Here is a 12,328-nt window from a genome sequence, read left to right on the forward strand (position 1 = left end):
GTAGCAAAAATGTCAAAGGCATAAAGTCAGAGAAGATTGAATAAAATAATGCAGAAAGACAGATTAGTCATGCACAGACCCACACAGCCTTTCACAGCACACAATACCACTTTTTATTACCGCTCTATCTTTACAAAGACTATGTTCAATACATAGAGGATGATACATGGTCAGTCATGTAATCTGCCTTTGATTCCAAGACTCATTTATCTGGGCCCTTTTCACAAAGACATTGATGAGAGATTTCAGTGTTTTCAGTGCATTGTTTTATTTATCATATATAATGGCTGGTGGAAAAAAATAGGAATTATGTCACAGATCCTGCATAAAGGAGTTGTATAAAAGACTCTGTGACAAAGTTTGGTAAAACACATAGCGGTTCGGCTCAGGCGCGCTTTTTTTCCCCCAAGCCCCGTCCCCCTCCTCAAGCGCTTTGGGTATTGACAGCTGTCAGAAGCCCTTGAGGAGGGACACTGCCTCTGCTCGTTCAGCCCTCACCAGGCTCTTGGAAAATCACCATTTTTTTTTGCTTTTAAATTTGAGCAATATTTTAATTGTTATTTTTAGCGATCTGGATTTATTATTTATACATTCACCAAAGAAAAGAGTCAGTCACAGTTTTGTATCTTGCAAATTTAATAAAGAACAGCCCTTAAGATAGAATTTCTCAGCCTGCCAGGATTGACAAAAGCCAGCTAATGCAGAAATGTCAACAGCAAACCTCATCAGCAGCCCCACCATGCCTTGCAATCAAGGGAAAGCTATGGCTTTACATAAACAATAATATATAGCCATCTAAATATCTGTGTGTATTTGTGGAGATGCTATGTGAGACATGGGAGGAGGACGGGACGTGGCATCCGGCCTCAGTGCTGCAAATGTGTCTGCTTTGCCCTGTTAAGTCGTCAGTGTGTGTGCAGAAGGTTTGATTCCTCCTGCATGGAGGGTGATGGGAGGTGGTTAGACCAGCCTCTGCCCCCTGGTCAGAACACAGCCAGCGCCAGCCTGACCCATCGTGGGCAGGAGTGAGGTTTCACTGAATGAGCTGGCATGCACTTAAATCTCAGTCTTAACTTTCAAAAGCTATTTCAGAAAGTGTCTGTGGCTTATGGCAAAGGGAGGTTTTACCTGAGAGAAGGTGGATGTGACCAAAGGCTGGGGAAAGGACCAGGTGAGCTGCAGTGTGTTGGGAGGGTACCATGTGAGAGCATCGCTACCTAGCACTGCAGGGCTGCGATGCCCTGGACAGGACCTGAAATAAGGGCCTGAATTGGGAATTAGGTATAATTCCAGCAGCAAGGAGTTACAGCTAGGTCTCTGAGGGAGCAGACAGAATGACTGGATTTGGAAATTATGTAGAAGCACTGTATATCCAGATGTGAACTCTTTTATAGGGCTGGAAGAAATAAATCATGGAGGTATCCTTGACAGATACAGTAGCTTACACTCAGGGCACAGTGTTAACCTGCACTTAAGGCTGAGGCACATGATTTAATAGAGAGAGACTTTGCGGGTAAAGAAAAATCTCCTGAGGAGAAGGAAAGGAATGGAATTGGGATGGTTGTGCCAGCCCCAGGCAATGTCCCTCTGTGTTCCTCATGGGCTGGGGACCAGGGCTGGCTTGGCCTGGGCAGGGAGGTGCTGTGGTGGCCCCCAGGGTCCGCAGATGGAGGGGACTGGGACACCGAGCTGGGACCTCCCTGTGCATACCACCAGCAGCCAGCTCGGTCCCTTTAACCGCGGGTAATGATGGAGAGCCCAAAGCTGCCGCTCTGCGAGGTCCCTGTAATATAGTGCTGTGCAGCTGCAACTTGGATCGTGAGGAAAACAAAATGGGCCGACTGAAATGGAAACTTTTGTTACTTATAATGTTAATGAAACCAGTTTATCAGGCAGCGCAGAGGAAGTGGAATATTTAGTGCCATTTAATGTCTAATCATCAGCATTTCTTTGGATAAATCACATTACATTGTCTAAAACCTGAAAAGACGAAGCTGTAATAATTTTTAATATGTTGTCGTTTCATTAAAGGGACACCCTGTTTGCCATCTAGCCCTGTGCTTTTCAGGGGAGGTTGTAGGCAACGTGGAAGTACATTTGGTGGTTTTCTGGCATGGCTTGGTGACACGGTGACGTGGCTTTGGCACAGCCAAACCACAGAGCCATGTGCAGGGTGTCCCCATCTGCTCGCCAGTGGCTGAGTTCAGTGTGGATGCTGAGAACTCATGGCCAGGCTGGGGATTTGAAAAGCATCCTCAGGTTCTTTGGGTATGTACTGTGGTGCCACCAAAGGTTTCTATTTTAGCAGCAGTATTTCCTTTCTCAAGGCATTGTGCCCTTCCCATTTTCTCCCATAGCATTTCAGCATCATCCCACCACAAGCCAGTGGGTTTCGCACGTCCTACCTAGTGCTTGTCCAGCTTTTGAATTCACCAGCATGGCCTTGGCACCTCTTTGGTCAGCCTGATTCCCCCTTTACCCCCAGCACCCCTGCTTGTCCCACATGCCCCTGTCCCCCTGGTTCTGGTCAGGTTATGCAGCTCAGGTCCCCCTGGTCAGGCACCAGGCATGGCTGTTTGCTGCCATCCTGGCCAGCTCCAGGCACAAGCACTTGCCAGCCCGCAAAGGTCTGGTTCTTGCCCACTCATCACAACTTTTAAGTGAACTGCAATGAACCTATAACTCATAATAAAATGAAATGATGACAGTTGTCTTCAAATCATTGATTAATGGGAATATGGGTAGCTGGACACAGACTATATGGTTATAAATGGTGCTGTCAAAATAAAATAATTATTGTATTAATAAGGAAGCTGTTCAGCATTGGCCCTGCCCTGCCTCTAAAAATATTTCAGCCTTTGATGTGTTTTGTGCTTTGCGATAGATCATGCGTTTTCCCAATGAGCAGCTCAGTGGTGTACGTTTTAATACAATTACTGTTTAGCAATGTGAGTCCCTCGGATCCTCGTACATGCACTGCAGCTGCAGATGGATTTTTTTATTGACTTAATACTAGTTCTAACTAGATCCTGAAGATTGACTAAGTTGGTGGAGCACACACCACTTTCAAGCAGGAATGGGAAAGAACTAGCATATCTTATTGTACCTGAAACACTCTATGATATGTACTAAATATTATGACTACTGCGAGCCCTGCAATAATTGATTCACCCACACAGCCATTTAGTCTGTGAGCTGTTCGTTTTACAAATTCTACAATCTTTTAGAAATTCTTTCAGTGCAGAAGATTGCTGCCTGGCCTCAGATTCATTATGGTGATTGAATCCTCTTCAATAGAGAACTGTTTAAAGAGAGCACATCCCTGTGTGTCTCACTCAGACTGAAGGCACATAGGTTAAAAGCTTGTCTGGGTGGCATAATTCACTGCTGCTGTGCCAAACAATCACGTCTTATTGTGACCTTCATAAGATACAAAAAAGCAACAGTATGGAGATAGTATTTTTTTTAATTATTTTTTTTTATTTTTTTCTACCACAGCACAATTTTAGCTACCCAACATCTGAAGCTACCAGAATCCCTAATTAAATAACCAATTAATAATGTAGAATAGGAAGAGCTATTTTTTTTCAGACACAAAATCATAATTAATCAGAGTACAAAAAGCTGCCTGTCTTTATATCAGGAAAATATAGACTAGGTATTTAAATATTCTAGCACACCTGAACCTTGGCCATCCGTCATTGTTATGACTTAAAACATCTCAGACTAAATTAGGTTTTGTTTGTATAGAGCAGTGAAAGTCAGATGGCTTGAATGACAAAATTAGAACATGCTCAAATCACTGAAACAAAACTGCATAAAAGGAAATATGTGCAGGAGGAGTATTGTGTTAAGCTGAAATCCTTCTTTGTGGGATTTTTTTTTTCCTCTCCTCAAATTATTGTTTGTAACAATAGGAAGCAGAGAACAGCTCCAGGAACTCTATCAGTGTTCTTTATATATGTACCTTTTGGCACATTCATATATTAAAGGAAACAATATTGTTGTGTATAGCTGAAGCATAACCTCTGTTATTTCTACTTAGTCAAGGAAATGCCACAACAATGGATATTTTTCAAGGAAGAACATCTTTGAAACACAAGACTACAGTCATTTTGTATAGCAAAACGTATAGTCGTGTTTACCAGGAATATATTTATATCTTTGTTACATTCAAAAGTTGAGCCTTTTTCCCTTTGAAGTTTGCCGTACATTTTGGTAAATTTAATCAAACAGATTTCAATAAATATTCCAAGGGGTTTATTTTTGCCAGCTTCCTACCTTAACCCAAACTATTCTCCATGGGCAAGTGAAAGTTCTGCTGTTTAGTCTGTGTGCTGGTAGGGAGGCAAAGAGGGATGACGGCTTTGTGGTACCAAGGTTGGGGAGTGGGACCCCTGCTGTGAAAACAGACCTCACAACACCTGAATTGATAACTTCAGGACAAGTTCTGCAACTCTTCACTAAGCAACTCTCTTGGTGACCTCAAGGGGAGATCTGCTCGATAAAGGGCTCCAGTGTTTGGCCCTTCGTAATTGTTTCCGAGATGTAATTGATGAGAGACTATTAATGGCTTCCAAGTTTGATAAGTGTTTAACTTTGTGCTTCCTGAGTCTGTCTTGTTTTAAGCATGTCATAGGCCTTGTAAGGCTTCTTTTTAGGAAGAAAGGGCTGTATAAATATGTGATGCAAATGCATGCATGCCCTTCATAAGCATAGGCATATAGTATATGTGTGCACTCTATACACTGAATAGAGACTTTTTAGCAGGGCCTCTTGTAACAGGACAAGGGGTGGTGGTTTTAAACTAAAAGAGGGGAGGTTCAGGCTGGATGTGAGGGGAAAAGTTCTTTACAATGAGGGTGGTAAAATACTGGCACAGGTTGCCCAGAGAGTTCCTAGAAGCACCATCTCTGGAGACATTCAAGGCTGGATATGGTCCGGGCAACCTGGTCTAGCTGAAGATGTCCCTGTTCATTGCAGGGGGGTAGGACTATATGAGCTTTGAAGGTCCCTTCCAACCCAAACTATTCTATGATTCTATGATTCTATGAAATTAGCAGCTTTCCTTAAGCTGGTGTTGTATAGAGTAGGAAATTCGATCTGTCTCTTTATAATTCAACATCTTACAACAAAGAAGCTCTGTTCACATAAAATTTGTTATTATCTTAGTAATAAATATTTTTTTTTGTGACAGTTATAGTATATAACTTTGTGTAGTGTTTTCTTATTGATAAAGCATATATGAATCAGCACACATGAACACAATAAAAATGTACAAAATATATGTATTATAGCTAAGACTTTGTCAATAGGGCATTACATTGATCTTTGGTGTTTTTTACCAAGCTACAGTGAATGTTCTGTCAGTGGTGCAAACTGTTAAATTGCCTTAAAAAAAGGTAGTAGTGTTGGCTTGGGTTTCTGAAGGCCATATGGGCTCATGTCCTGCTCTCTGGAGTTGTGTCTCTGCAAAGGCTCATGGAAACAGTACAAAGATAATGTCCCAAGGCCGTCTCAGGTCATTTAGCTTGCACTGATAGTGGACCATGGCAGAGAACGTGACTAATGCATGAGATATGGGACAATCTTAGATGAACGAAACCCCATCAAACAAAATAATCGGTAATTAATAAGAAATGTAACACTTTTTGCCTGAATACATTAAAGGCTATGAGGAAGGTGGCTTCCACAGAAGCAGTTTCAGGCCATGTGGCCATGCATCAGTGCAGAGCTGCAGCCATGTCAACTAGCTGATCTGCTGGATGCAAAGCCTAGGAACATGGTTTTGGAGAGAAAATAACAGGAAATAGTTACAAAACTGGTCTAAAACACTGCATAGCTTTATCCATTGTAGATTACACAGACGAACCTGATATCTTGCTTTGATAAGATCATTGACTTCCTAGATGAAAGAAATGAGGTAGATCTCATGGGGGAAGTTATTAGGGCAAAACAAGTACCTGAACAGCAAGTCAGGGGAGAGAAACAGGACTGAGTCCTGCTGAAAGATAAAGCAATGGTCAAGAGACAAGCCATGGTTGCCTCTCAGGATCAGCCTCTAACCTGATATTGAGGACAAGCGAATGTGATGACAGAACTTGCTTGTCACACAGAGCTGGGAGATACCATGAATACAGATGAATGTCAGCAAAACATATGGAAAGAACGTGAAGGTTAGTCCTGGAGCTAAGCCACTCATCTCTAATAGTGCAAAGTTTGTGTCCATGTCCATGACGTATTTTAAAGTTGGTAGAGATAATGGCCACCTTGAACTTTTGCCTGCAAAAAACTTTGGAGAATACCTTACCCAGTGGAGTTTCCTGATGCTGTTCAGCTCTAATTTTCACTTTTATTATTCTCTAGAATAAACAGTTCCCCTGATCTTCCCTTACTTACATGCAGTAGTAGCCAATGATAATGGTGCAGGGAGCCTGAGATAGGAAGTAGTCAAGTGAAATGATGGAGGGAGCCATACACACCCCGTTTCTGAAGTCTTGATGTTTCCTCTACAGACAAAGAGCTGTCACTTTCCAGCACTGAGAGTGCAGGAGGAGGAAGTCCAACTGCAGTTAAATAAATAAACATGAATATATATGCATGTGTACTCCCTATGCATGTGTTTCTTGAGGGACCTCTGGTGCAGAGAGCTCTCTTGGTCCCCGCTGGTCCTTCATGGGATGGTCTCTGCAGCCTGTGGAGCTGGCATGTAGCATGTGAGCAGATGAGATGTGTTTCCCTACAGGGACACCCATGGGCCCTCCATTATCCCCACATTCCCCCACTGTGCTCCATTCCTGGCTGGGGCTGCCCCTGCCCACACTCCAGGAGGGTGCATCAGCAGCAGGAGACCAGGCTCTGCGGGTGAGGAAAAGAAATAATTTCGTTTCTAAATCGGGATTAGACATGATTGCAGCCGAGCTGCAAAAACTCTCAGGCCAAAACCCACAGAAATTGGGCATGCTGTTGAGTGGAGCGCATTGAGAATAGGAGGATGGTATATAAATACTGGCTCCTCCTGGTTGTGGTGCCTTGCTCTTATGCTGCAAGTATTTGTGTATTAAAAACAGTAAGAACAAGACATCTGAATATTAGGATTCTATGTCAAACTGTCAATACCCACAAGCATGCACCCTTTCATTAAAATCTGTTTGACATTTTTGTTATGTGCAGGGAGCCAAAAAGATGCCAAAAGGATGTGATATTTGTGATCACATCCTCCTGCTGATACAAGGCACTGTGAAGACAGTTGTATTAAAACATTGCTTGCAAAAGGCTGAGCAGTTAAAGAAATAAACATATTTTAAAAAGAGGTTTAAGTTAAAAAAAGTTACGTGTAGTGCAGGAATTCTGGAGGTGCTCTTTGGGTGACGCAATGACGCGCAGCCTTTTTAACTCTTTGTAGTTAACTGAAATGATAAGCAATCTAGTTGTTCTAATTTTCCACAGAGGTCTTCAACCCCCAAAACGTGCAAAATTTAATCATTTTGGGAAAATCATGTAATGATCATGTCATGTGACCTGGGCAGAAGAGATATTATTTTGTCACAACAATGTGAGTAAATTATCTTACTGGCAACTTGCTTAAAGGTCATGGAGATCATCTGATGTGTGAGATGGAAATTTCTCATGCCAAAGCAATATTGACAGCTTATCAAGCAGGGAGGAAAGTACAGTGATATAATAGAATGTAAGGTAAGATAACACTTGCTACTGACAGTAGAAAATATGACATAGCATTTCAATTTTAAGGTTATAGGCAGAATGATATGGTGTAGATGCTTTGAGGCAGAACGGGCAACCTGCCTCCGGATAGGCTAAAATGAATGTAATATTGTAGCTTAATGTATAAATATATAGTATTTATTAGATATTAAATACAATACATGAAGAAAGGGATATAAATAGTTGTACCACAGGAGGGAAGGAGAAAGGCATCTGCCTGGATGGATTCTCCTTGTACCTGCTGCCAGCTCAGTGAAGTTGTTCTGACTGGACTCAAAGGGTTTGCATGGCATTGCTCTCTCTTTTCTTTAATGTTTTCGTATTTGTAGATACTCTGTTAATTTTCTTTAATTGTACTCCCTAACCACACTCACCTTTCTGTTTAATAGCTGTGATATGATGCAGAAAGTGAATGGCTAGGAATCTATACAGTATTTGTATAGGTACAGTGTATGTATGTATGTATAGAAACAACATAGATTTGACCTCTATACTGGTCACTAAAGGTTGCCCACCTTGGCTTCAATGCTGAGCTGTAATATGAGCTGAAAAAAAAAAAAATACAAGAGAAGGGGCATATTCACAGAGCATCTGATACAGCACGAATGGTCACGACCTTTCTTAATCGTGTGTCCTTGCTGCATCAGGTCCTCCCTGCCAGAACTGTTGTTCCTCTCGCTTTCGGCATGGTGAAGCACAGTGACACCCAGGCATTACTGCTCTGCGACAGCATGGGCGCTGGAGAGAGCTACTGGGAAATGTGTTGTGCTGGAGAGGAGTCTGTTAGGGCTGAGAAATCTGTTTCTTGTCTGCTGTAACAGATTGCCTGGGAGGCAGCCCTGTACCTGCTACCTGTGGGTCATCACTTGGGGGGAACCCTGTTTTTGAGTGTGGTGTCAAAATGTGTAGAGGAGATAAATCAGAGCAGACTGGGGATCCCTTCATGTGCCTGTGTTTCTCTGTATTTGAATTTGGGCCAGGATCAGGATATTTCACATCCATGACTGGGCAATGCAATTCCATTAATGTATTCACTCACTGTTTTGCTTTTCGGGTATGTTTTTGTTGTTGTTGTTTTTTGTTGGTTTTATTTTTGGTGGGTTTTTTTGGTTGTTTGGTTTTTTGTTTGTTTGTTTTTCCCCTTAGCTCCTTTAAATCCAAACGATAGATATCCATTATTTAATTTAATTTCCACTCTCATCAGTGGTAGGAAACTAATTTACCCCCACTGAGGAGAGTCCTTTCTTATGTTTTTCTGCAGCACTTGCAGTCAGGATCCTGCAAATGTCATGGGTTTTGGCATGAAGTGTTCTAAGGGCTCAAGCCTCAGCTTCTGCCTCTTGCCTGTGGCTCACTGGTCCCTGACCATCACTTCCATGGGCCTGATTAGACCTAAGAAGATTGTCTTGGTGTTATGCTGGAAGGATGTGCTTTGTCTACACTGAAAGGCAGTGGTTGTGCCAGTGTTAGAGGGGATGGAGACAGCCAAGGCCCAGCTGTGTATGGTGGAGGGTGCATGTCAGCTCAATGCTCCCTGCTCCCCACGCTCAGCCAGCCCATGGAAAGCAGGAGTCTGGATGGGTCATACCTCAAAAAGTGACCAAAGAACATGGCTGGGGCATTCCAGTGTTTGTGTGGCTGAAGACCTTAACTTCTCAGAGGAAAAAAGCCTTATCGGAGAGGTTTCCTCCACAGGTAGGTAGTTGTATATGAGCTACAAAGATATAATCCTTTACATTGTCTTCAGGGAGAATCAGGACAATAAAAAAAGTCAACAGGACTGGTATTCCTGAAATGGCTGCTCTGAAAGGGTAGGTTTGGGTGGCAGAGTTTCACAATTCTTGAGTTTGGCTTTGAGTTTTGGACTCCAGCATAGCGATGGGGTGGCAAGAGGAGATGCTGGAGTTTTGCAGTGGAAGAGAAAGAAATACAGGGCTCACCTGAAATGCACTTGCAGGATCAAAGGAGATCTGAATAGAAGTTGGTTTCTTTTGGCTTTGGGGTTTTCGGATTCATCTCAAGGCACACCCAATTTCTCAGTGAAGAAAATGAACCCATGTGCTTGGTCTCTAGTTTGTTTTTTGTTCTACAAGACTTACATAGTTCCATATTCTGGCAATCAAGCGTATCCCCACAGAAGGACTGTAGCCAGAATTAGTCAGTGGTATATTATGAAGGTCTTCTCTGCTCAAAACTTAATTGGAGCCTTGGACAGGGGTAGCTGTTCTTACAGGTTTCTAGCATTGCATCTTCAAGAGTCAACTTGCTGGGAGCAATGCACTCATTTGTGTAAGGAAAAAGATCCCTTAATGTGCTATTAAATTAAACAATGTCACTGCTATTGCAGTAGAGCTGAGCGAATAATCCATAATGAATAATTTATTCAACAAATTTAGCTGCTTTCTCTGCTCACAGACTATCTGGAGACAGATCACAATTCCCTCCAATTTACTTATTATTTGAAATTACTGATGGATAGCTTTGTAATTAAAAAAATAGCTCTGTGTTTTGATCACAAACAACTGTGGGTGTCTGATCTTCGTTAGTCAAGGTATGTGGGTTGGTTGTGATGGGTCAGATAAATCACATGATATTGTTTCTGCCTGCTCATTGGAGAAGCCTACAAGCATGTCTGGCATGAAGACACAAAAAATTCTGTCTCTGCATGCAGTTTTGAAATTTGTCTTGTGCAAACATTTGCCCAGTAAAACTTGATTGCTCAAAAGTGTGCAGAAAGCAAATCCCAAGGGGAAATAAACGTGGCTGCAGTAAATTCATTTAAAAATGTGAATGAATATTTGCAGACTTTTTGTTTTCCTAAAGCTCCCACCCATCCCTGCACGACAACGTCCATCAAATGCACCAAACCACGTTTCACTTGTTCAGAATTATTGAGTTGTTTTTTACCTCCAGAAGAAGATAGAGTTTGAAGGAATCTCTGGTCCTGGTATTACAAAAGCATTAGCCTAAGTTAGCGATAAACTGAACAGGTGGCATCTTAAAACTGATTATCTTGGAAGGATATTTAAAAATCTCCATGTTCGGATTGCTAGAAGCAGGTTTCTGTTGTGAATTTCCCACATACTCAGGATACACTCGCTGGCTGCTGAGCCTTCCTTCACCGGTCCTGTAAATAGCCCTGAGAGATGCATGGGTGTCAGCTCCCCTGCCCCCGGTCCTCTCCAGGCTGCCTGGGAAACAGAGCTGGTTGCAACTGCTCTTTCCAAAACCTGCTAAAAATTGTCTGCATTGCATTGTGTTTCTCACCTTCCTTGGAGGCTCCTCTTTCTCCATCACTACCCTGCTCAGACGTGGAGCCCTCCCTGCAGCACCAGACAGGCAGTCTTCCTCCTCCTCCTTCTCCTCTTCCTCCTATTTTTTTAGTCCTTTGACCCCCTCTCTTAGGTTGAGGTTGGACTTGGATGTCTTCAGCCATAACCCAGTCTTTGAAGCTGATTGACACTGAAGGGACAACACTTTTCTTTTTTTCCCCTAATTTCTAATGTGAAGAAAACCAACTAAAAGTGTGGAATGTGGTTGCAGAGGAATGTGTGAGTCACTCAGAACTGAGGTCTAAGAGTTGTGTTTGTACACATGGGAATGGGCTGATTAATTGATCTTCCCACTTCAGTACTTCACTCTTCCCAATGCAGATGTCTTTGTTTTTATGAGTTCAGTTAAGTTACATCAAAAAGATATTTTCCCCATTTTTTGAGATTTTATACATGTTGGTATCATCTTGAAGTAGGAAGGTTCATGTGGCAGCTTTTGTGTTTCCCTGCTAGGAGCCAAGCAGGAGTAACAATTAACAGCACACCATAGCTGCTACAGGTATTCACACCCTATTAAAGCAGAGAGCAGCTCCAGCAAGAAATACCACTTATTGGCTGGGAGAGTAGTGCTTAGCGATGACAAACAGCACTTCAGACTGAAATGTGGTGAGATGGGTCAGGAAACGCTTTCCTTTATGAAGACATATGTTTTTGTAGATAGGATGCTTAGAAGGAAGAATGTGCCTGTTTGAAAGAGACCTTAGAAGTGAGTGGTACCACCTGCTCTGGCACTAGCAATTGCCCAGTAGGTATCAGTCCCTGGAGTGCTGGGCAGTAGCTGCTCTGTGTTCACGTTCACTTTATTCTTCAGAATTCATCTGGCTGGTGAAGAGGGTTTTGCAGCATGACTTAGAAATATCAAGGCTTGAGGATGTTTACACCACCTCTGCTGCTTACCCATGCCCAAAGCTTTGCTCTGGGTCCAGAAGGACAGAGCAGGTATGTGGACCACTATGATCTCAATGCAACTGAAAATAGAGGGATGTGAATATCATAGAATCTCAGACTGATTTGGGAGGGACCTTAAAGCCCATCCAGTTCCAACCCCATGCCATAGGCAGGGACAACTTCCGCTAGAGCAGGTTGCACCAAACCCTGTCCAGCCTGGCCTTGAACACTGCCAGGTATGGGGCAGCCACAGCTTCTCTGGGCAACCTGTGCCAGGGCCTCATCACCCACCCAGGGAAGAATTTCTTCCTGATGTCTAATCTCAATCTCCTCTGTCAGTTTAAAGCCATTCCCCCTTGTCCTGTCACTACATGCCCTTGTAA

This window comes from Neopsephotus bourkii, unplaced genomic scaffold (assembly GCF_033783945.1).
Source record: "Neopsephotus bourkii isolate Nb327-2 ecotype Australia unplaced genomic scaffold, CSIRO-AGI_Nbou_v1 NB_1204, whole genome shotgun sequence".
Lineage (NCBI taxonomy): Eukaryota > Metazoa > Chordata > Aves > Psittaciformes > Psittacidae > Neopsephotus > Neopsephotus bourkii.